We start from the raw sequence: 24,592 nt of genomic DNA, 5'->3' as shown, positions 1-24,592 counted from the left end.
GAGCTCTCAATGTCTACAAATTCTTGCAGACTGAAATATTGCTAAAGAAACATGGAACCAGTATTCCACACTGGTGAGATAAACTAGAATTGCATAGTAACCATAAATGGTGAGATGTGCTCTTCATTCCCATATCATGCCAAAGACCGATACAGTGGGGAAGAGCAAGCACAATGTCCAGGTAATTGAGTTCTCTAGAATTAAAGTTCATTATGATTGCAGAAAATGAATAAAGCAGATGAACAAGAGTTGACAATGAGCTGCTGCTACAAAGCTCATTTGAAACTGAGTCAGTATGACTGATCCAGTTATGTTACAAGAAGATTGTCACTGGCTGTATGATTTATTTAATTTATTTATAACCCACTCTTTGTTGTTCACATTGTCCCAGAGAGAGAAACAACATTAAAATTAAGTAATGTATAGTTTGCCTTAAATACAACTTAATGTAATAACAGGCGATATATCAACAGCAAAATTAGATCAGACAACCAAGGAACACTGGTTCAGTTCCTCCTATTTTTAAAGAATTTCAGTAGAAATACTTTTTCCTTCCTCTTCCTCCTCCCACATCTGAATGTTCCCATACAAACCAACAGGACAAAGTCATCACTTCAAATGGGTTTGGTCTCTCTCTCTCTCTCTCTCTCTCTCTCTGTGTGTGTGTGTGTGTGTGTGTACACACTATATGCTTCACCATCTGGATTCCTTGGGAGTATGTTTACTACAAAAGCAACAAGAGAAAAGAATCACACATAACTCCCCATGCTTTTGTTTTCTTCTCGTCAGTCATACTCATTTGTAAAATGTTCCATCATTTCAATTATGCTGCCACATAATGTATGTGAAGGAAAGATGAAGTCCTAGCAGCTGTTGCTCAGAGCAATCAATCATTATAAGAAGCCCTTATGTGTAATTATAACTTCATATTGTTCAAATCCTGTTTGTCTCTTAGTCATGCATTCCAATTGTTCCAGTCAGACATTGTTGAGATCCAGGTGTGGATCTCCATGTCCATCTGCCCAATTATCTCCCCAGTCCCTGCTATCAGTCACTCTTTTCCTCTGCCCTGCTTCCCACCCCACCCTCACCCAAATAAATGAATAAATCTAAATTGAGGGCAATAAATCTTCTGAAACTGATCCAAGTCTCGGTGACAGCTCCATCCGTCCAATTTATAAATGGAAAAATAAAGCCCTGTGCACATTTGTTTTCCCCAGCAATCTTTGTTGCTTTAAACCAACCCATTTCTAAACAATAACATGTTTTGTGGGATAAAAGACGATATCACATAGGCTTGCCAGCCTCCCAATCTACTGTTGTGAGGCTGTGTGTAACTACCCTAGACAGAAATTATAGAAAGGCAGGCAAACTTGCTTTCCCTCGCCTCTCTCACTGCTTTACAAGTCATGGAGTAAGTTGTGGAGAAAGTCATATTGCCTTGCAAGTCATGGAGGGAAGCTGCCTGCAGTTGGGAACCTTTTGAGCAGGGGTCAACAAACTTTTTTCGGAGGGGGCCAGTTCACTGCCCCTCAGACCTTGTGGTGGGCTGGACTGCGCGCACGCACACACACACGTATGCGGCAGAGGGGGGCTTCTTTCTCTCCCCCTCTCTCCCCCAGCCCCTCCCCTCCCCCTCCTTTCCTACCTCCTCCTCCGCTCTGCCAGCGGTTGGGAGCTGGAGGCAGTGGCAGCACCTCTCCTTTCTGGGCCAGCTTTCCCAGGTGCCATGCGCGGGGCCAGCAGGTGCGCCAAGCTCCAGCCAAAGCCCCATATTGGACCTGCCATGATGCCCACAGCACAGCCATGGATGGAGAGACTGGCAGGTGCATGGCGAGTCTGAGCCAAGGCGAGGCTTTAGATTGGCTGGCACCCATCAAAGCCCAGCTCCCTTCCTCCGCAGGGTGGGGAGAAGCCAGGAGGAGGGAGGGAGGAGGCGCTGCCACGATGTGTGTGAGGGAGGGAGGAGGTAATCGATCAAGCCGATCCAAGCGGTCATTCCAGGACCATCCGCAGGCTGGATCCAGAGGGCAATTGCGCCTGATCCGGCCCGCATGCCTTAGTTTGCCAACCCATGCTTTTGAGTGACAGATTATTTATATGTTGCTTTCCCATGATGGGCATCCAAAGCAGATTACAACACACACAGAGTAAATTTGGAAATGACAAAGACCAACAATTAAAAAAAGGGCAAAGAATAAATTTAGTATTACCAAAAGAAGGTTCCTAGTGAGTTTTAGAACATTGATTTTCTGGGGTTCTAAAATGCAAAGGGAGCCTCCATAGATACAAAAGCCTCTCCAATACAGACAGCCACCTTCCATGAATTGGGTAATAAAAAAAGGTAGGAGTCAGTACTAGTGCGCTCATCCCCACTCATGCCCCATATGTTAAAATGTCTATGGTTCAGACTGGGCTGCATTCTGATACATATTTTAAAAATAGCACACCACCTTGGTTCCAAATACAGTGGTACCTCAGGTTATATACGCTTCAGGTTACAGACTCCGCTAACCCAGAAATAATGCTTCAGGTTAAGAACTTTGCTTCAGGATGAGAACAGAAATCATGCTCCGGCGGCGCAGTGGCAGCAGGAGGCCCCATTAGCTAAAGTGGTGCTTCAGGTTAAGAACAGTTTCAGGTTAAGAACGGACCTCCAGAACGAATTAAGTACTTAACCTGAGGTACCGCTGTAGAAGGAACGGGTGGAGGCTGAAAGTTCCCTCACAAAATGGCCGGCAGTCAATGGAATTGTTAGTGCTGTGCTTAGTTGCTGTGGGTCGTGTTCCCAGGGCATGACATACCCATAATAGGTACAAAAGGCAATGGAGAACTTCAGTTTGCATAATGTTTTCCATCAAGAACATCATTAGCAATCAAGGGAGAGAAAGCACGCAAGGATCTCTGGCACACAAGTCTATTCCAACCCATGTGAAATGTAGCGGTGAAGTGTTATTCCTTTTTAAATTTCAATTACCATCTATTTCTTTGGACAGTTCTTGGTTCCAAAATTAATGAAATGCCTTAGTTTTATAGATTTGTAGGGACATGTAGCATTAAAAAACCTCCAGAATGTTTAACCTTAGATGCAAATCCCTCTTGTGGGAATAAAAATAGCAATCCAGGTCCAACTGCTGCCTTACTGCTTAGACGTACTTGTTCTTGCTGGCGATTGCCACAATTGCCCAGTCTGCATATGCATATTAGGCTAACATGCTCTAGGAAGCCCCATTCTCAGTATCATTATGTGAGTTATGCAGCAATGCCTTGACCCTCTAAGTCAGGCTTCCTCAACCTTGGCCCTCCAGATGTTTTGAGACTACAATTCCCATCATGGGGAAGAGCCAGTGGAGTGGAGTGGTTAAGAGCGGTAGTCTCGTAATCTGGGGAACTGGGTTCGCGTCTCTGCTCCTCCACATGCAGCTGCTGGGTGACCTTGGGCCAGTCACACTTCTTTGAAGTGTCTCAGCCCCACTCACCTCACAGAGTGTTTGTTGTGGGGGAGGAAGGGAAAGGAGAATGTTAGCCACTTTGAGACTCCTTAAAGAGAGTGAAAGGCGGGATATCAAATCCAAACTCCTCCTCCTCTTCCTCCTCTTCTTCTTCTACTACTTCTTCTTCTTCATTATCATCCCTGACCACTGGTCCTGCTAGCTAGGGATCATGGGAGTTGTAGGCCAAAAACATCTGGAGGGCCGAGGTTGAGGAAGCCTGCTCTAAGTTTTAGGGATGAGCAGCTGCTAGGCTATGGGTCAGATACAACCTGAGGTCTTCTCAACTTTAGCTGTACCACAAACAAGCTTGGAAAATGCTTTATATCATGGATAGGCAAACTAAGGCTCGGGGGCCGGATGTGGCCCAATCACCTTCTCAATCCGGCCCACAGACAGTCCGGGAATCAGCGTGTTTTTACACGAGTAGAATGTGTCCTTTTATTTAAAATGCATCTCTGGGTTATATGTGGGGACATAGGAATTCATTCATTTTTTTCTTCAAAATGTAGTCTGGCCCCCCACAAGGTCTGAGGGACAGTAGACTGGCCCCCTGCTGAAAAAGTTTGCTGACCCCTGCTTTATATTGACTCCAATAGTTATTTTTCAAGTCTGTGGTGGAAGCCATGGGGGTAATCTTACTGGAGAGTAGAGTGGGGATCAGGGAAGCATTAATTCCAGTAAGATCACCCCCAGTCTGGGACTAAGGCCAGTCAAATATTGAAAAAATAAGCTATATGCTTTTTTTAAAACAACAAAAACAAAAACCTGTGGGGATAAGGAGCAGTCTCTCTCTCTCTCTCTCTCTCTCTCTCTCTCTCTCTCTCTCTCTCTCTCTCTCGGTGTGTGTGTGTGTTTGGGGATTGGTTACACCCAATTGTGTCTTGGCCATGCCCACTACTGACACACAATTCCTGAAAGGTTAGTCAAGAGGGAATATGGCTGAAAAATTGTCTCTCTTTTCCAATACTGCATTTTCATCAGTTAAGACTGCCTAATCCTCATAGTACTATGGACTATTGACCCTCGGCACCTCATTTTCCAACCCCCTGTTTCAATCTTTAGATGCTTCGATTGAAGGCTTAATGTGCTATTCCACTCAGGTCAAATCAAAGTAGGCGATACAAAGAGAAAAGTTATAAGAAGAACGGTTTATAACATCCACTTTATTTGTTCAAACTGTAGGTCATCACAAGAGGTTTCCTAAACGTGCAGCATTACTGCAATGGAATCTCAACAACTCAAATGCAAGGCAAATATACCTCAAGATGCAGAATCAACAGAGGAAACAACAAGATCCCATGTGCCCCGTATCAAATGATTCCCATGTCAATGAACACAAATCAATGGTAGGAATTTATTAAAAACCTTCTGACCTACAAAGGCAAAAACAAACAAAAAAGTACAGTTCTGCAAGAAATAATTTTTTGATTGGGAAGATAACTAGTCTTATCATGCATACCTATAACCCCATTAAACAAATCCATGATTAAGCATTTTCCTGGGTCTTTCAAAAATGCAGCATTGGGTTGATGATATCCTCAACAGATCCCCAACCACAAATTGTCCACCACAGTTGGTGGAAGAAAAGCAGAGTTTTGGATTTAACAGATCTGATTCGGACCTGAATAAGAAATTGAATCAGCAATACAGATTGGATGCAAACAGATCAGGTTGCATCCAAACACTACAGACACAGATATAAGGCAAACTATGTGGTCAATGCACACCCTAGTAACTGGTACCATTTAAGGATTTAAGGAGCTAATCCCACTCCTATGTGTTTTCCCCATGCAACAGCTCAATTTGCACAGTCTTAGCACAGCTGAAGGGACCTCAAACCCTTACCACTTAAAGGTACATATTACCCAGCTGATTCTGTGCCTCTGAAGTCCCTGGTTTGCTTTGTACCATAATCTCATATTGCAGGACACAACCCGCAATAACATTTCAAGAAATTAAGTCTGGGTGGCGCTGTCATCTCTCCCAGATGTTAGTGAGACAATTGATCATTTGTGTACCTTAATATGTTTAATTTTATCCCTATTTAAAACAGACCAAGGACAGAGCCCATTGCACAATCATATAACAAAAGGAATGAAAAGCATCCCTAAACTACAGGGATCACCAACGTGGTGCCCATGGGCCACCCTCGAGGTCTCACCCCTGGCAAATGTGAAAATCCTGAGCCTTCCCCCTGCCCAATGCCTGCCATTTGGTCATGAAGTGGTAACAGTGGTTACCTTTCCCAGTAGTGATGTATGGAAGTGAGAGCTGGACCATAAAGAAGGCTGATCGCTGAATAATTCATGCTTTTGAATAAGGGTGCTGGAGGAGACTCTTGAGAGTCCCATGGACTGCAAGAAGATCAAACCTCTCCATTCTTAAGGAAATCAGCCCTGAGTGCTCACTGGAAGGACAGATCCTGGAGCTGAGACTCCAATACTTTGGCCACCTCATGAGAAGAGAAGACTCCCTGGAAAAGACCCTGATGTTGAGAAAGATGGAGAGCACAAGGAGAAGGGGATGACAGAGGACGAGATGGTTGGATAGTGTTCTTGAAGCTACCAGCATGAGTTTGACCAAACTGCGGGAGGCAGTGGAAGACAGGAGTGCCTGGCGTGCTCTGGTCCATGGGGTCATGAAGAGTCGGACACGACTAAACGACTAAACAACAACAATGTACTGAGAAGTACATACAGCTGAAGTTGGAAGAGAGGTGCACTTTTCTTCTGCGCCACCCACAGCACTCACTCAAAAATCTAAAGGTGGCCATGGGCCTAAAAATTTGCCCATCCCTGCAATATATATTAAAAATTCTACCAAGCTGAAATCAGACAGGCAAGGAACTGCAGTGCTCACAATGCTACTTATATCAGAAACTTTACAAGCTCTTGTGTGTATGGGTGCAAAAACTATCCATTGTTTCTGTATGAGAGGAAACAAACCACATATTCACAGTTGGTTGAATATAACCACACATTCCCAAACAGTTATTGCAGATCCACAAAATTGGTTCTGGCTGCAGTGAAGCTTACTGCACACGATGGGGGAGAAGAACCCATATAAAACAACAGACCAGCCAGGGCTTTAAATAAGAACTGAAAGTTGTACTTGCTGAGCATAATGCACACCAGCAAACTGGGGGGGGGGGCAGTTTGGGGGGAAGGGTGTTGTTAAGAAGAAAATGTGTGTATATGTGCACTTCTGGTTTTGTTTTGCTTAAAAAAAAGGTGACAATTGAGTCATGTGTGTGTGTCTTTAAATAGAAATGATGCACACAAATGCTAGGATCTGAACACAAAATCAAATTTTGATAACCTTCATGGGGGGGGGATTCCTCTCATTGCAGGAAAGAACCACCGTAATAAGATATTTTCTGGATTAGAACAAAGGTCTATGATTCTGTTCCTCACAGTGGTCAACCAGATGTCTACAGGAACCCCAGACGCAGGCTAAGAGAACAAGAGCAGAAGTGAAGGTACCATACAGCCAATCATTACTAGGTAAAGGTAAAGGGATCCCTGACCATTAGTTCCAGTCGTGGCTGACTCTGGGGTTGCGGCGCTCATCTCGCTTTATTGGTCGAGGGAGCTGGCGTACAGCTTCCAGGTCATGTGGCCAGCATGACTAAGCCGCTTCTGGCGAACCAGAGCAGTGCACGGAAACGCCGTTTACCTTCCCGCCAGAGTGATACCTATTTATCTACTTGCACTTTGACATGCTTTCCAACTGCTAGGTTCGCAGGAGCAGGGACTGAGCAACAGGAGCTCACCCCGTCGCAGGGATTCGAGCCGCTGACCTTCTGATAGGCAAGTCCTAGGATCTGCAGTTTAACCCACAGAATTGAAGGTACCATACAGCCAATCATGTCTAGAAGCCATCAATATCAACTCAACACACCAACACTTCCCCATGTAATGGAACACCCATGGAAATAGGGAAGATTCTACAAATGACTAATTGCATGCAAGGATAATGTTAGTTGTGGGTTTTTTTGTTCTAATTCTCCTCTCCGAGACTGCCATGTGTTGCAGCTAGAAAATTAGTAACTTCATCTCATACCAATGTTTGTTTTTCTCCCCACTCCAACCTTTACTTATTTTATTTCATAAACATGCAGCTTAATGACACATTATGCTGCAGAGAACATCTTGGGGTTGGGGTGGAAGAGAGCAACACACAATACTAGCCCTTACTGTGACAGGTTAATTAGGAAGCACTCTTAGAAGAGACTTAGCAATCAGCCAGTCATCCTTGGTAAATTGAGAGAAGATAATTTCCCTACATCTCAGAATAATTAAAAAGGTACGGTTTCAATTTTATATTACTATATTCACAAGGCAGCACCAATGTGTACACGGCACCAGCTACCTCTTTTAAAAATCATTATTCCTGCCTTTCTCTTCATAATACAGACATCAATCTTGGAGTAGCTTTAGGCGAAAGCATGGAGATAAAAATGAATGACTTTCATTTAAGTCCATGGTCTTTTAAGCTTTTCTCAACCTGAAACAGTAAGTAAAGGGATTGTTTTCCATAAGATTACATCCCAGCACTGTACGGAGTAAGGACACCCCCAGCTAAAACAGCAAGCCTTGACTTTGCTGAAGTTCATTCACTCTCTGTTGGTGAATCCAAGTAATGATCTAATGTAACAGAAGGTTTCTGGTGATTCTGAAAAGATTGCTTCATAAATTAGTGCATTGTCATGTTTTTTAAAAACAGAGAAAGGAATAGTGTGCTCTATCTTGACACATTTTAAAGACCAATAGGCTTGGAACCTCAAACCCATGAACAGAAAATAAATTTCCCATCACTTCTTCCCACTCACAGCTCCCCAAATCCTTCCTAGAAGACTGGGAGAAATAATAATATTAATAATAATTTTATTATTTAGACCCCGCCCATCTGGCTGCATTTCCCCAGCCACTCTGGACAGCTCCCAACAGAGGACTAAAAACAGAATAAAACTTCAAACATAAAAAGTTTCCTTGAACAGAAATTCCTGAATGATATGGGAACAGAACACCATGTTAGGAAAGGGAGGCTCACACCCCAAACAGAGATAACTCACATGAGTAGAGCTCCAGTTCGAGAAGATTTCTCCTTCTGCACTGTGGCCATGCCAAATCACACACCATTCAGCAGGTTTTCCAAATGCTCTAGGGAGGCTTTCTGGGAAGCAGAGAAAGCGGCCAAGGGGAGGACCAGATTCCCCTTTGGGGAATTTTCTGTAGCTTCCCTCAGTTCCAATTCATGCACTAACACACCAGATACAATTATTCCCATAGCAATCAGTTCCTCTGAATCAGGCATTCCAAGCCCTTTCTTTTTTAAAAAAGAGACAGACAGACATGCGTCACCAGGAACAAAGTACAAATGTCTGAGCACCCTCTAAGCCACAAACCTGAATACAGCTAAAGCACTGTGAATTCATGTGTGCAAGTTAAAAGGTGTCTGTTGTTGGGTTGTTTTGGTTTTTTTGCAACACTAATCAGTACATTGTCTTACCTTCAAGGTCCCAGCCTTACCCACCACAAACATTTACAATTACTGAGTACTACACATCGCCTGCCTCCGCAGATGACTACAGAAACTCAGAGTCACATTCCTAGAAATAGCTTCCCCCATGAGAGATTCACAAAATGTCAGCCCACAAAAGTGGCAGACACCACACATTGAATAATGCCTCTCTAGCTCATGTTGCACAGTACATGCAGAGTGCCCCATGACTTGGCTCCACGAACCTGGGAAAGTTTGACATGGAAGCAAGTACTGTAATGTGAAAGACTTTTGTCAAACATGCTGGAGTACCACTGGGCTAGATGAACAAATATTCCAACCTGATTTAGGTTGCCTTCCTATGGGAAGAAAGCAGCAGAGTAGGGGATAGGGGAATAAGGCATAGCTCGGGTTATGGCATAGCCAGACTCAGGGTCTAGTCTGTTTTTACATAGGAGTACCACAAACTCCAACTGCTTATACCACCTATGTCAAAGTACCTTCTTCTTTGGTGATCACTCGTAGCCAAGTAAGATTGTCTTCCGTGAACACGGTCTTAACAGTGAGTTAGTAAGTGATTGTGAAGGCCAATTCTGGACCCACATGTCCTTCCACAGTGGAGACATAGGTTTCCAGATGGGAATTGATCACAGTGAGGGTTTGCCAAACATGCCTTCCTCTTAGCACGTTTCTCCCTTTCGTCCTGAGGTCGAGTGTCTTCAAAGTCAACAAAGTTCAGGGTCATGGCAATGAAAACAACAGAGCTGGGGCGACAACACAACCCTGCTTAATCTGATCCCACTGTGAATGGCTCACTTTGAGAGCCATTGTTATCTGTGATTGTTGCTGTCACATTATCATGGAGGATGTTCACAAATTTATCTGGGCAGCCAATTTTGAGAAGGACAGTCCATAGGGCATTACAATTTATAGTGCTGAAGGCCTTAGACAGGTCAATATACAGGGGTTGGTTTTGCTCTATGCATTTTTCTTGAGTGGTGAAAATCATGTCCACTGTCCCCCTAGAAGGACGAAAACCATTTTGGGATTCAGCCTCGGATATAGCTGCATTAATACCATATATTTAAAGCACTTTAAACATTCATGGCTTCCCCCAAAGAGTGCAGGGAAGTGTAGTTTCTTTAAGAGTACTAGAAGTAGTTAAGAGACCTCTATTCTCCCACATAGAGGTATAATATCCAGACTTTCCTGCAAATGGTGATTGTTAAACCATTCCGAGAATTGTAGCACTGAATCAAAATGGGAGTCTCCTTACCACTCTCAGCCCCTTTCGCAATCTATATTTCCCAGCATGCTTTGGGGGAAGTCATGGCTGTTTGGAATGGTATCTCAGTGCTTTCAATGTAAGGTGTGAAAGTGATCTAGGTTTAACAGAGGAAAATCTAGAGTTTTTTGTTACAACAGAATGTACAATTTTATGTAAATTTCAGATTAAAGTCTGTGCTGAATGAAACTTTGATTTCTTTGGGATTCTACCTCTGCCTCTATTTCTATCTGAACAGCTTTGCAAGTTCTTTTTTTAAAATAATCATTTCACCAAGAGAAATCAGTCCAATAAGAGATATCGCTTTGCTTGCTTTGGGCATCTCAAACAATGACATTGCAATAGGAGCCATTTATATCAGAAATGCTGACGGCCCCTTAAATTATGTTATCTTGAACAGGAATCCTATAATAAAACAGAATGATTAACATCAGGCAGGTTCAAGTGAGATGCAGTTAATTATCAGGAAGCCTGTTCAATTTTCAGATTTTTATGTAATTAGATTTTCGTGTCTCCTGCTTTTTCTTTTTTTTTATTATCAGAGCACTTATGGCTTGCTATTATGCTCAAGATCCAATATGTCAAGAAATACCAAGACATAAAGTAATAAGGAAATAACTTATTATATCCAAATTCTATAAGTGAGAGCATATAAGCAATGCCGTGTCTGCTACCCAGTATTATGAGCTATTTTGATGAAGGAGCTAGAATGTACACGTTCCAGTATCAAGAAATGAAATATTCTACTACAGTACGAGAACACAACCCCAGAACAACCACCAAAGTCCATGATGCCCCCCCAGGCTGGGTAGCACATCTATAGCACTTGTGGGTTTGAGTCCCAAATTGGGCAAAAGATTCCTGCATTGCAGGGGGCTGGACTAGATGAATCTCATGGTCTCTTCCAACTATACAATTATATGAAAAAAATGTGTGGGTTATAATTTGCAGTGTCTCAACACTGCGCCTAGTAACCTGGCACTCAGAGTCTTTCATCAACTCACACACTCGGCACACACGTAGGCCACTGTTTCACAATAGCAAAGGGGATGGATGGCATGTCCTATGTAGTAAGAGTGTACTAAACCCCTGACCTACCTGGCAGCAAGTCAGTATGTCAAGTCACCACTCCAGGGTTAAGCCACGTGTCCAAAGTCCAAACTGAAGCACAGTCCCACAGAGATCCTAGAGCAGGCAAGACCAAACTTGGCCCTTCAGCTGTTTTGGTACTACAATTCCCATCATCCCTGACCACAGGTCCTCTTAGCTAGGGATGATGGGAGTTGTAGTCCCAAAACAGCTGGAGGGCCAGGTTTGGCCATGCCTGTCCTAGAACATTGAAGCTGAGGTCCATCAACATGGGCTGTTGAGCAGACACAGCAACTCAGATCAGCTTCCCTTTTATACTTCACATGCTGATTGCAGCATCTGGGCTTGATGAGGCATCTGACCCTCACCTGTTCTAAGTCTTCTCCAGCTGAGGAGAAGAGCCACCTTGCAGAGCTAGCGGCTCCATCTGGCCAGCTAGGGAGCTGCCTCAGCCCTTGCCTGCCTCAGCCTCTTGGAGTGCTCTGCCTGCTACTCCCTATGCCTCAGAGCCCGCTGTGTTTGTGGAGCCAGGGGCTCCTCTGGCTCTGGGGATGGGTCCCATTGCTCTGGTTCCTGTGCACTGACCCCGCATGCCCTCGTCATCTTCCATCACCCTGTGAATATTTCCTACACCAATCTCGCCTTCCCCACCCCCAGCTTGTCCCGGTGTGTCCAGTCCCAACTACACCTCTTCATTGGGATCCTCTTCCTCCTCAAAGTTTATGATAAAGAGCAAGACATCTCTATTCCACTTACCAAGTATTGGCTAGCAGTTTAGATACTCAAGTCAGAGCATAAAAGCATGGATAGCCAATATAGTGCCTTCCAGACTCCCATCAGTTCCAGGAAGCATGGTGAATGGTCAAAGATGATGGAAGCTGTGATACAATAGCTTCTGGAGAGTACCATGCTGGATAACTGTTCTCCAATGCACCAGGTTGCTGAAGGGAAGGGATCTGAACTTGCAAGCTTCCATGCTCTCTCTAGCGTAAATATGTCCAATGAAAAAATGTCACTTTCCTTAACTTGCACTGACAAGATTCACAGTTCACAGAACATGAGCACGCTATTGAAGTTTGCATGGATGGTGGCTTCAGTCAACAGACATGTGCTTGCAACAGCATGGAATAGAATAAAATATGTCAGAAATGGGCCAGAAATGGAACAGAATAAAATATGTCAGAAATGGGCCATAGCTTGGCAGCAGAGCAAATACAGAAGGTCCCATATTCTGCAGTTAAAAGGATCTCAAGATGAAGGGCTAGGAAACAGTCTGCCCCAAATCACAGAGAGCTGTAGCTACTTGGGAATAGAGCAGGGGTAGCTAACTTTTTGGCCCCGGGGGCCCCAGTGTCACATTGCAACCCCTCCAGGGCCTTCACACAAGTGTAGCCAAAAAGTGGGAACAATCACTTCACAGCTGGCATGCACATTTACATACCACACACACTGCAATCACACCAGTGTGTTTGTACATTCACAGAACCGGGGGTGTGGTGGGGTGGGAATCCATAACATGCTGGCAACAGATCAGTCTTGTGAGCAGTGGGAGGGAGACATCTTAATACAGATGGTGACATGGGGACGGATGGGGAGCTTTAAACCTCTCCCTCCACCTCAGTGCCCAAGATACAGACGTCCCCCCTTTCCTAATACAGCAGCCTCCATATTGGCTGCAGTTCTGGGATGGAGAGCTTTAAATCTCTCTGTCCACTTCCACACCACGACCAGGATGCCCATCCTCCTCCATCTTTTACTTTACAGGCTCTTGAAGTTAAAAGTGACCCAAGTGTTTTTTGAAGCCTCCATACACCTTCCCTTGGTGTTATAAGCTGTGGAAGTGTCCGTCACTAGGAAATGATGGGCAGTTCACAGGATATCACACTTTTACCACCACTACTGTTCTATGAAATATATTTTATTTTTTTGGGATACCCATAACTATGTGAAATGAATGGGAAGTAAAGGTGAATATTATCTAAATACGGGGAAACAGCTGCCATCCAAAAATTGAGGGTTTCACTTGCACCTTGAGATGGAGAGGGGGTGTAGATATGGTCCATGGGTTAGCCACCCCTAAAATAGAGAGTATTGGGTTTGATGGACAAACAACTTGACTCAGCTAAAGGCTTCAGCACAGGCTGAATAAAAGCTATGGGTAGGGATTCCCCAGACATTTTGGCACTTAAATTCATCACACAATTAAGCTAACTTTCAACATATCTGCAAGAAAGACACTGTCCTCCCAGGTTTAGGGTCAGGCTCACACTGCCAGATCACCTTACCCTGGTCATCGGGAGCAACCTATGGGTTCACACAGTCGTCTTCATCCAGCAAAGGAATTCCCACCCCCACCTCCCAAATTCATATAGACTTAGGTTGCTACTGAAGCAGTGGCATCCCAGTACTGATGCAGATAGAACAGTAGCTGCCATATTTCAGCCTGAAATGGAAAACAGGGAATTGTCTATAAATGGTGGGAGAAGAGTACAGTGGTACGTTGCTTCTCAAACTTAATCTGTTCTGGAAGTCCATTCCAAAACCAAAGCATTCCAAATCCAAGGCGCACTTTCCCATAGAAAGTAATGCAAAACAGATTAATCAGTTCCAGGCTTTTAAAAACAACCCCCAAAACATCCATTTAACATGAATTTTACTATTTAACGAGACCACTGATCCATAAAAGGAAAGCAATAAATAATGCACTGTAGTCACACATTCAATCACTCGGTAGCTGAACTGGGTTCCACACAGCCAAAAAAACAAAAAGAGCAGCAAAAACAAAAACGCAAAATAAATAACAAAAACAGACAGACCTCAGTGTAACACTCAAATCAGAAGCGTAACACTCAAAACAGAGCACGTTCTGCTTCCAAAAAAAGTTTGCAAACCGGAACACGTACTTCTGGGTTTGCAGCGTTTGCGTTCCAATTTGTTTGAGTACCAAGGCATTTGAGAACCAAGGTACCACTGTATGTGAGTGAGGAGAAGGTAGTGTGCAAGACTGCAAGGCACTCCCAAAAGCCTAACTGAGCTTTATGCTGGTGTAAATCCACAAGTGGCTGCACCTTCTCAAGCTCCATGCCATTTGCCTTCTGCAACTGTGAATGGGTGGATAAGCATTAGATTACAATCCCCAAACCCTTGGGTGCCATATGAAGCTCCAATTCTCTCACTTAAGAATGTGGCACACACACCTCCTGCCCACCCTCTAGCACCCATGAAAAACCATTCAGTATAATGAATGTTTACTTGCTTCGGGCAAAAAAGGAAAAGGGGAAAGAAGACTAACAGTGTAGAAGCAATATATTATCACAGTGGCACCGCTAGCAACCATGGATTCTAGCTGGCATTCTTATCTAACTCTCATTTCCAATTCAGCTAAAATACGAAGATGTTGACTAATGACCTGAAAAGCAGTGGGTGACTGCATAAATCAAGTCTCTTTTTTCATTCCTACTTGAAAAGTTTCTGGATACCTTAAGGTCAGGACTTCCGAAAAGCCATGTTTTAAGCAATAAGTAGTACTTGCATCATGCCAAAATGAAATCTTTCTCAAGGACAAAAATATCAAAGGGCAGCATAAACAGAAGTCATAGCAAGCCCTTTTTAACATATGCGTGGTTAGTTACCGAGACCGACAATTCTTTTGTACCTGCAGAGATGATGGTGGAGAAACGGTAAGGTTTGTACACTCAACTTCTTCATTCCCCCCCCCTCTACACCCACCTGAAGCAAAATGGTATGCAGTTTGTTCTTGCTTTACAAAATAGTGAGCCGAGTGGTAACTTTTAAGATCCTGGGGATGTATCTGTTATGTAGAACAACAATCTTTCATAGTTAGAGCTGAGGTTTTGGGGCATAGGGTCATAAAAAAACATATTTCAAAACTATTACGAACCGCTTTTAAAAACCAGATGATCAAAAAGCAAGCAAAGCCTTAAAATGAATAAATAATATACCCATGCATGTCTGAGCCATTTTACAATTCCTTAATGTTCTGCAGACCCCCACAAAGCTGATCTGAGCTCACAGAAAAAGTAGAAGAAGAGTTTGGATTTGATATCCCGCTTTATCACTACCCAAAGGAGTCTCAAAGCAGCTAACATTCTCCTTTCCCTTCCTCCCCCACAACAAACACTCTGTGAGGTGAGTGGGGCTGAGAGACTTCAGAGAAGTGTGACTAGCCCAAGGTCACCCAGCAGCTGCATATGGAGGAGCGGAGACGCAAACCCCAGATTACGAGTCTATCGCTCTTAACCACTACACCACACTGGCTCTTGGAACACAAAGGGATAGGAGGAGGAAAGCAACATTGCACTAGCAGGGCTCATTGTGCTGGTTCTCACTAGCTCACCTACTTAATTGAATCCAGCCCTAAAACAAATTCCCTAAATATTACAGGATTCTTTTGCAGGAAAGTCAGAAAGCCCTTTGAAATGGCAACAATATTCTTCGAACAGTCAAAAGCAAGGACTTTCCCTTAGCCTCTTAAAATGAAACACTATGTTGTATGTCAAAATTTATGATAACATGTTGACTGAAGTATTTCTCCATTTTTCACACACATTTGGGAATGGGATTTTGGTTATGTGACACTTCCATGCTTGATATTCATGCCTGCACAACTGTACTTGAAGTATTTAACCAAAAAATGATGGTGGAGTTAAGGGCTAGCCTTGCTATCCAGTTAAAGATCCTTCCATTTCCTATCAGAATGGTTGGATAATAGTAAAACTTTCAAAAGCAAGCAAACTATAAGTAGATAATCATGCATATTATGAAGGTATATTCCAAGACCCCAGAAAGGACTGTACAGGTACCACCTACATTTGAATTGAGGAGCAAGATACTGTGTTTTCTTAAATAAGTAGACTTTTTACATTCTTCCATGTTTGCATTGGAAGAACAGCTATTTCAAGCTTGCATTAAAGAGAACAGCAGAGTTGTGGAATCACTGGGACTCTGTGCTGTCCATGGTGCTGATGAACATACATAGGACTACTGTAACAGTTTGAAACTATTAAGCAGGTCTTGGTGTCCTCCTTCTGAAAACTCAAGAACTCGTTTTGAAAGTCAGGCACTTTCTTTACCTAACTAACAACAACAACAACAATTTATTATTTATATCCCACCAATCTGGCTGGGTTTCCCTAGCCATTCTGGGAAGCTCTCAACAGAATATTAAAAACACAATAAAATATCAAACATTAAATATTAAACATTAAAATTTTCCCTAAACAGGGTTGCCTTCAGATGTCTTCTACAAGTCAGATAGTGGTTTATTTCCTTGACATCTGATGGGAGGGCGCCACTACCAAGAAGCCCTCTACCTGGTTCCCTGTAGCCTCACTTCTTGCAGTGAGGGAACTGCCAGAAGGCCCTTGGAGCTGGACCTCAGTGGGCTGAACGATGGCGGTGGAGATGCTCCTTCAGGTATACTGGGCCGAGGCCATTTACTCATCAATACCAGCTGGTCCTCCTCTTTGCCTTTCCGACCACTGGTCTTCAACTGTTGGGTGCAGAACCACTAAAACACCACAGCCTGATCCAAGGTGGGTTGCAGCAGGAGTGCTACCACCAGGCAAATACATGGTAAATGATTAAGAAATGGGTCCCCAAGTGCATGTTTGGGTTGGAAGTGGGTCTGGGTCTGGAAAGGTTGAAGAGACATGCTATGGATAAGTGCCTTGCCAATTCACTTCAGTGCAGATATGGATAAGTCGGAACTGCTTTTCTTGAACTTCCAGTTTTGGGAAATGATATACAATGAATTGAGAAAATGTTTCATCTAACATTTGTTTAAAAACCTGAAGCATTTCTGTTAGGGATTGTAGGACAAGACCTGCCAAAGAAGTTGAAAAATATATTCATGTGTGCCACAACACCGGCGAGAGTCTTAATAGCACAAGGATGGAAGATTGAGGAAATCCCGACTAAAGAATTATGGCAAGAGAAACTGATGGACTATGCAGAACTGGCAAAATTGACACATAAACTACGGGGCAAGGATAACTGTGACTTTAAAGAGGAATGGGAACCGTTTACAAAATATCTAAAGATGCAACAAAGTGAATTGGACTCCTTGGCAGGCTTTCAATAAACACTCACAAACTTTTTATTGATAATAATCAGTTAGGTAAATTAAGGACTTATACAATTCTGTAACATGCAGAGAATAGCATTTATAGAGAAACCAGAGATTGGAACTTAGGGAAGCCAGAGGGTGGGGAGGGGGTTGGGTTGTTTTATGGGAGGGAGGGGGAGGGGGATGATATGTTTTAAGATAATATGTTTTGTTGAATTACCTAATAAAAAAAAATATTAAAAAAAGAATTGCCAGTTTGCAAATGCTGAAAATAGAGCATTCTTAAACATGGCACCAGTCTTTTCAGCTCAGTGGTTAAAAGTTTTTGAGTTAAGACAGGGAAGACCTATGGCCAGGCCATAAAGTTCCTGGGCCAGTCATCTCTCAGCTTCACAGGGTCAGTATGTTACCACAAGCCACTTGCACCCTTTGAATTCCAGCCTGAGTGTACAATGGAAAGCCCTGTGCTATTTTGTAAGGGAGTCTGGTAAACATGCTATAATTTCTCAGGAGAGCTGGCCATTCTTGGAAGAGCACAAAGGCTGCTAAGGTCATGCTTCTCAGGAAGCCACCCCATGTGTGCAGCCATCCCTTTCACGCTAGTAAATATCATTTTAGCTGGGCAGGAAGCCATCCTATTTGCATAAATATATTTGGCCTTGATAGACACAATTGCCTTCATGTGTTTGAATAGAAGCTGTAGAAAACAAGTCATGTGTCTTATGTTTGAGATGGAATCTCAGTGGGCCTCACAAAGTCTGAAGTAATCAGATCTAGGAAGTGGCATCTTTTCAATTGTTCGTGGTCCCAGTGGCTATCAAAGCCAACTGAGGCAATAAAATGAGGCCAATGATCACAGCAGTTTGTGTTTTCAGCAAGAACCAAAAGCTGGTAACAGCCCTGCTTAATTTATCATTGTAAAGTTTCTAATATTTTTCCCTTTTGCCACATGATGATTCCCTTCATGTGAAAGAAAACTTATTTCTGATTTGTGGGAGAACCTCCTTCAGCAACTTGAAGGTGTTAAACAAGTTTCATTCAGAATATTCTGAAATTTAGTGTCTGCCACCCAAGATCCATAAACCGTTAAGGATAATGATTTAATTTCCTGAAATGGGAATGCTTACTTATGTTAAATTACTGTGTACTTTTAACATGGAATTTCCCCCCTCTGGCATTATCTCTCATGTGATTAGCTGACTGTGAGTCACATGAGAGAAGAATTCCATTCTGTTGTGACTTTTATTCCAGTAACTGTTGTTTTCTAACTGCTTTCTGTTCTCCCTCTCTGTGTGTGGGAGAATGGCTGCTGAGAGAGGCTTCTCAGGATACTGCTGAGGACAGTGTTGTATCTGTGTGATCTGTCTGAAGTGAAACAGACAGAGGAAGAGCCCTAAATGTTAATACGGAGAAACCTGTGCAGGAGCTCTCTGTAAGGAACAAAGAGGATACTGCTGAGGTAAAAGTAGCAACCGTTCATAAGAAACTGTAAGGTCTGAGTGAGGTAAAACTCTGGTGCAAGGCTCAACTAAGGTTGGATCAATTGTTTGTACAGAAGTCGTGGGGGGGAGCCCTGCCCACCCACGGATCAGGATCAAAATTCAGGGGAATCCCGTAAAGGGGTCCAGAGGGAGAGTTCTGTCTAGTAGTCCAGACAGGGCCATCAGGCCATAGAACACCCTACTGGCACTCAGGTGGGACCACTTCATTTTATCTGTGTCATGGGGAGATCCCTGAACCCAGGATCGACCCTGAAAGAGTAAACAATCAGCAGGAGGGGTAGTTGATTCACCCAGTGCCTTTGCCAAAGCCTAACACATCTGTAATCAAGAAAGTTGTGACCTATTTCAACCCCAGATTACGGTCTTGTAGTAATTTCTGCCTTTATAAAATCACCACCTGAATCACTAACCCACTGTGCTTGGACCTGCAAATATGAATACAAAGGAAAGCTGAGATAGAGGAGAAGAAGAAAAATAATCAACATTCTGGGCTTGCAGCAGTTTGTAACTGAAAAATATGGCTTGCTGCTTTTGTTTTTTATTCCATATATAGCATCATTTCCCACCCCCAGCCCTTAACTCTGAGCTCTTAAATGTACTGAATATTAAAAGAGCTACATCATAACAAGGCTAAAAACAAATACCGCTAGGAGAGCACCAACATGAAAATACCTCTTTACCGGCATTTCAAGCCTCTCCTACATAATCATGCCCTGCATATACAGCAAAATTGTGCTCGTGTCTCCATTCAGGAAGCAATAACAAAAAACAGCACCCCCCCCAAGTTTAATTTCATTCATATTTTAAAAGCACTAATGGAAGAGTACAGAAAGTACTGGAAAATAAACTTCATCGCCTCCTACCGGCTAGCTAACAACATATAATCCATAACACCTATTTGCAAAGCTTGTTTAATTGAAGGGTTTTCCTCCACAGAATTGCATGGCATGTACATTGGTAACAAGGAAAAACACTCTTTTTAAACAACAGGAGCTTTCTGAAAACCGTTATGAAAAGGGGAAATATATGACACCCCTTAAAAGGCACAAGACACTAGACAGAGACAGAGAGACAGAGAGAGAGAGACCAACAGTGCTGAGCAGCTTGGAACTTGCATTTTTCGATGGCTTTTCTTGCCTACCGGAAGGTTTTTTTGTTTTGTTGATGCTAGGAGGAGAGCGATATTTTCCCAAATACCATGCAGTGCATGTAGGTGTTAAAAGCAAGGGGAAGAGGCTTCAGACTGAAAAAAACTAAATCTAAGGAATGCTGCAATTTGCCCTTTGGTAAGGGACATATTTTCAAATAGAAAGAAGTGGCTGGGGGAGAGAAATAATGGCAGTGAGGGATTAGAAGCACATTGATTTTTTTTTGCAAGCATTGAGAGAATGTCACAAATAAGTCTCTGAGGCAGAGGCGGTCTGAAACATTTTGGTGCCCGAGGCAGGAAACCCAAAATGGAACCCTCCCACATGGTGGTAAATCTGCAGTAATGCACTAAATAATTTACAATTTGCCACTCTTTTTCACATGGGAATGAGCTTTCTTTAAAGCAACAACAACAAACTTTATATGGTTGGCTTTTTTTGCAAAAACAAAGTATAGCGTCATAAACACGTAAGCAATATACAGGTGAGAGCATTGGTTGAATTTCTGCTCTCCTGTAAAATATCTCTTGTTCTTTACTTATGAGCAGAATTCTCCTCTTTTGTTTATAGTGTCACCTTACACAGTCATTCCACAGAAGACCATGTGTGGCTAGTGGTTACAAGCTATGCTCCTTTTGTGCTACATAAGTACAGTGGTACCTTGGAAGTCCCTTCCAAAACCAAAGCGTTCCAAAACCAAGCCGCGCTTTCCCACAGAAAGTAATGAAAATGGATTCATCCGTTCCAGACTTTTAAAAACAACCCCTAAAACAGCAAATTAAACATGAATTTAACTATCTAAGGAGAACATTGATCCATAAAATGAAAGCAATAAACAATGCACTGCAGTCACACAATCAATCAATCAATTAGTAGCTGAACTGGGTTCCACACAGTCACATATACAAAAAAAACAAGAGCCACAAAAATGCAAAATAAATAGCAAAAACAGACAGACCTCAACGTAACACTCAAAACGGAAGTGTCACACTCAAAACGGAGCATGTTCGGCTTCCGAAAAAAGTTTGCAAACCAGAACACTTACTTCCGGGTTTGCAGTGTTTGGGTTCCAAGGCATTTGAGATCCAAGGTACCACTGTAATAAAGAGATGCCATGTCATTTGAAGCTTTTTTTCCCTTTTGTCTTTTAAGAAAATAGTTCCTGTCTTTCCCCCTTTGTGCCAGTTTTTCCATCAGTGCAGTTGTCCACATTCCTTATGGGGTATTTCGAGGAAGAGCGGGATGCACAGCAGCCATTCCTTAAGCAGCCTACTTTTTGAGATGCCCTGAACATTGCATTCAATGCCATGTTTCCAATGGTCCACAAACATCAGCTTGGCCAGCCAGGTAGTATGCATTTGTTCTTGTTGCCAACTTCAGCATTTTGGGAGAAACAGGGATTCCCTTCATTTGCACTGCAGTATGGTGATGGCAAGAAACAGTACAAGACTTTCTCCTACTGCTGCTTTCCTTCTCTAAAGTGTTACACACTGGAAATATTGAGGTCTCTGGCAAATGAAGAAGGCCCAACATTTTTTTTCTGAGGGAGGTAAAGATCTGGATATCTTCAGGCCTGTTGCAAAATTCTGCAATGGGGACAAGACAGGCTGTGGTGACAGTGATGACAGGCAAATGAGTACTGATTTTAATCTCTGGAATACAGATTTTAGCTGAAGGAGGATTATTTTTAATGTAAGTTTATAGGGAATTTTTAATTGCATCCACATCTTCATGTGGCAAATGTTGTTGTTGTTGTTAACTTTGCTGTCTGGTCTTTGACTGCAATAAAGATTGATTGATTGATTGATTGAATGGTTGGTTGATTTCTGAGGGGGATTTTTGACTTGCACAAACGTTTGGACAGGTTGGGGAGAGGGGGGACTCATACAACTTCCTATTGCCTTAGACAAACGTCTCTGCAAATGCAACCTCCTAAAACGTCCTGCAAAGTGCAAGGGCTTTAGCAGAGAAACTCTCTCATTTGCAATGCAAAGAGAAGCCCTGAGATCAGTGATGAACTGTGGTGAGTAGAGCTGCAGTCATCTAAAATTACTATTACTATTTATTCATAGCACTATTTATAATACTACAATACTATTTATTATTATTACTATTTTTATTCAATTTATAAACCACCCTTTATCAAAAGGTCCCAGGGTGGTGTACAACATCAAAAACACATCGCAGAACTTCAGTCATAAAAACATAATTAAAAAAACATACCGACAGACAGCCTAATAGTAAAGTAATCATCATAATAACAGTCCACCTCCCCATACTTTCACAGGCCATAGATTATTGAATAGCCATAGGCCTTGGTAAAGAGGAATGTTTTTGCCTGGTGCCTCAGATGAGCCTCTCTGAGGAGAGCATTCCTCAACTGGGGAGCCACTACTGAAAAGGCCAGTTCTCTGTTGCCACCCTCCAAACCTCTCTGGGGATCCGTGTTGTTTACAAGCTAGCATCAAACTGAAGTGTTATCTCTCCAAGTGCTCTCTCTGGGCTTATTCACATTTATCCACAGATTGACATGTGCTCTGATTTGGAGCTAAAAAGCAGGTTTTTCCCTAAGAAAGCAGCAGAAGAAGGGGAAACCCACTCAGACCCCTACCTAGATAGTGCACAGGTCAATTGGAAAACCACTCAGACTTGTGCTTCCAAGGCTTGGGACAAGTGGATGTATGGACTCTCTCTCATCTTCGTGAACGCCCGTACTGACTCAAATGCACCGAGTGAACCTTTTATAATCAAACCCCAATCCTTTATTTTATCATTTCCGACACCTTAAAAGAAGCCTCCTCATAAACTGGATTAGTTTCCCAATACTTATTTCATGGAATAATCAAAACCAAGGAAAGCAGGGGCAATAGCCCTTTCCTTAAAAACAACAACAGCGCTACAATTCCTTCACTTGACACAGCCTATAAATATGAATTGTGATTGCTAGACACAAGCAACCCTTAACTCTGTTTCTACCCTGCAGTCATCTTGTTTAAAATTAAATTTATCACCATCTGGGACACCAGAACCGTGTTGTGTTTTTTTGTTGGGTTTTTTTGCAAGACAGGCGTGTGCAGATTTCATTTCTAAAAGTGCTATCACTAAGGAAAAAATATGGTATTTACCCCGAGACAACAGGCTGCTATGAATATTTAAGATGACACATAAAATATGAAGTTGTTTGCTATTCAAATGTAATCTATTAAGTGAAAGTGTGTACTGAATAAGAAAAAATCAGGAGGAAGGCTGCTGACATATAAGTGGGTCAAGCAAGTCTGACATCTGCAAGATTGAGGAAATGCTCACTGTGGAGAAGATGTCAATTCTCTCTCAGGAGGACATTGGTTCTGATTTGGTCAAAGTTAGGAAGAAACAGGAATCTGCCTTCTTTGGGATCAGCATTTTTGCCTGTCTACCTTAAAATTACCAACTGGGTTTCAAATGAGAGTATTTTCATTGCTATGCTTGGCATTCCTGGGGATTGAACCTGGCAACCTCTGAATGCAAAGCTTGCATTTCACCACCAATATATCGCTCTTCCTCAATGTCAGAAACCAATGGATTCAGGTAGGTAACCGTGTTGGTCTGACGCAGTCAAAATAAATAGAAAAAAATTATCCAGTATAGCACCTTAGAGACCAACTAAGTTTGTTCTGGGTATAAGCTTTTGTGTGCATGCACACTTCTTCAGATACACTGAAACAGAAGTCTCCAGACCCTTATATATAATAGGAGGGTGGGGTGGGGTTTTCCTCAGAAGGATAGTAGGAGATGGGTGATTGACTCAGAATTTCAGAAATAGACTTGAAAGAGAAGTTGCTGACTTACAGCTTATTACTAAACTGAAAATTATGGAGAGACCTGGTTTGAATAGAGATATTGGATTCTTGTCTCATTACACATGCTAAAGCTATTTTTGGTCATCTGCATACTATCCCTTAAAGGGACGCAGGTGGCACTGTGGGTAAAACCTCAGCGCCTAGGACTTGCCGACCACATGGTCAGTGGTTCGAATCCCCTCGGCGGGGTGCACTCCTGTCGTTCGGTCCCAGCGCCTGCCAACCTAGCAGTTTGAAAGCACCCTTAAGTGCAAGTAGATAAATGTTGTTGTTGTTGTTGTTTAGTCGTTTAGTCGTGTCCGACTCTTCGTGACCCCATGGACCAGAGAACGCCAGGCACCTCTGTCCTCTACTGCCTCCCACAGTTTGGTCAAACTCATGCTGGTAGCCTCGAAAACACTATCCAACCATCTCGTCCTCTGTCGCCCCCTTCTCCTTGTGCCCTCCATCTTTCCCAACATCAGGGTCTTCTCCAGGGAGTCTTCTCTTCTCATGAGGTGGCCAAAGTACTGGAGCCTCAGCTTCACAATCTGTCCTTCCAGTGAGCACTGAGGGTTGATTTCCTTCAGTATGGAGAGGTTTGATCTTCTTGCAGTCCATGGGACTCTCAAGCACCATAATTCAAAAGCATCAATTCTTCGGCGA

At 42.9% G+C, this 24,592-nt stretch overlaps 1 long non-coding RNA gene across 1 annotated transcript; it reads left to right on the top strand.

Annotated features, from left to right (window-relative positions):
• The first annotated feature begins 18,706 nt into the window (after positions 1-18,706).
• On the top strand, positions 18,707-21,325 carry LOC309360520. Its single transcript, XR_014164200.1, has 3 exons — positions 18,707-18,962; positions 20,054-20,592; positions 21,294-21,325. It is a non-coding gene; the product is annotated as an uncharacterized lncRNA (long non-coding RNA).
• The last annotated feature ends 3,267 nt before the right edge of the window (positions 21,326-24,592 follow it).

This window comes from Podarcis melisellensis, assembly GCF_964234715.1.
Source record: "Podarcis melisellensis genome assembly, chromosome: 17".
Lineage (NCBI taxonomy): Eukaryota > Metazoa > Chordata > Lepidosauria > Squamata > Lacertidae > Podarcis > Podarcis melisellensis.
The sequence above is the reverse complement of the archived record's forward strand: the minus strand, read 5'-3'. Positions and strand labels throughout refer to the sequence as shown.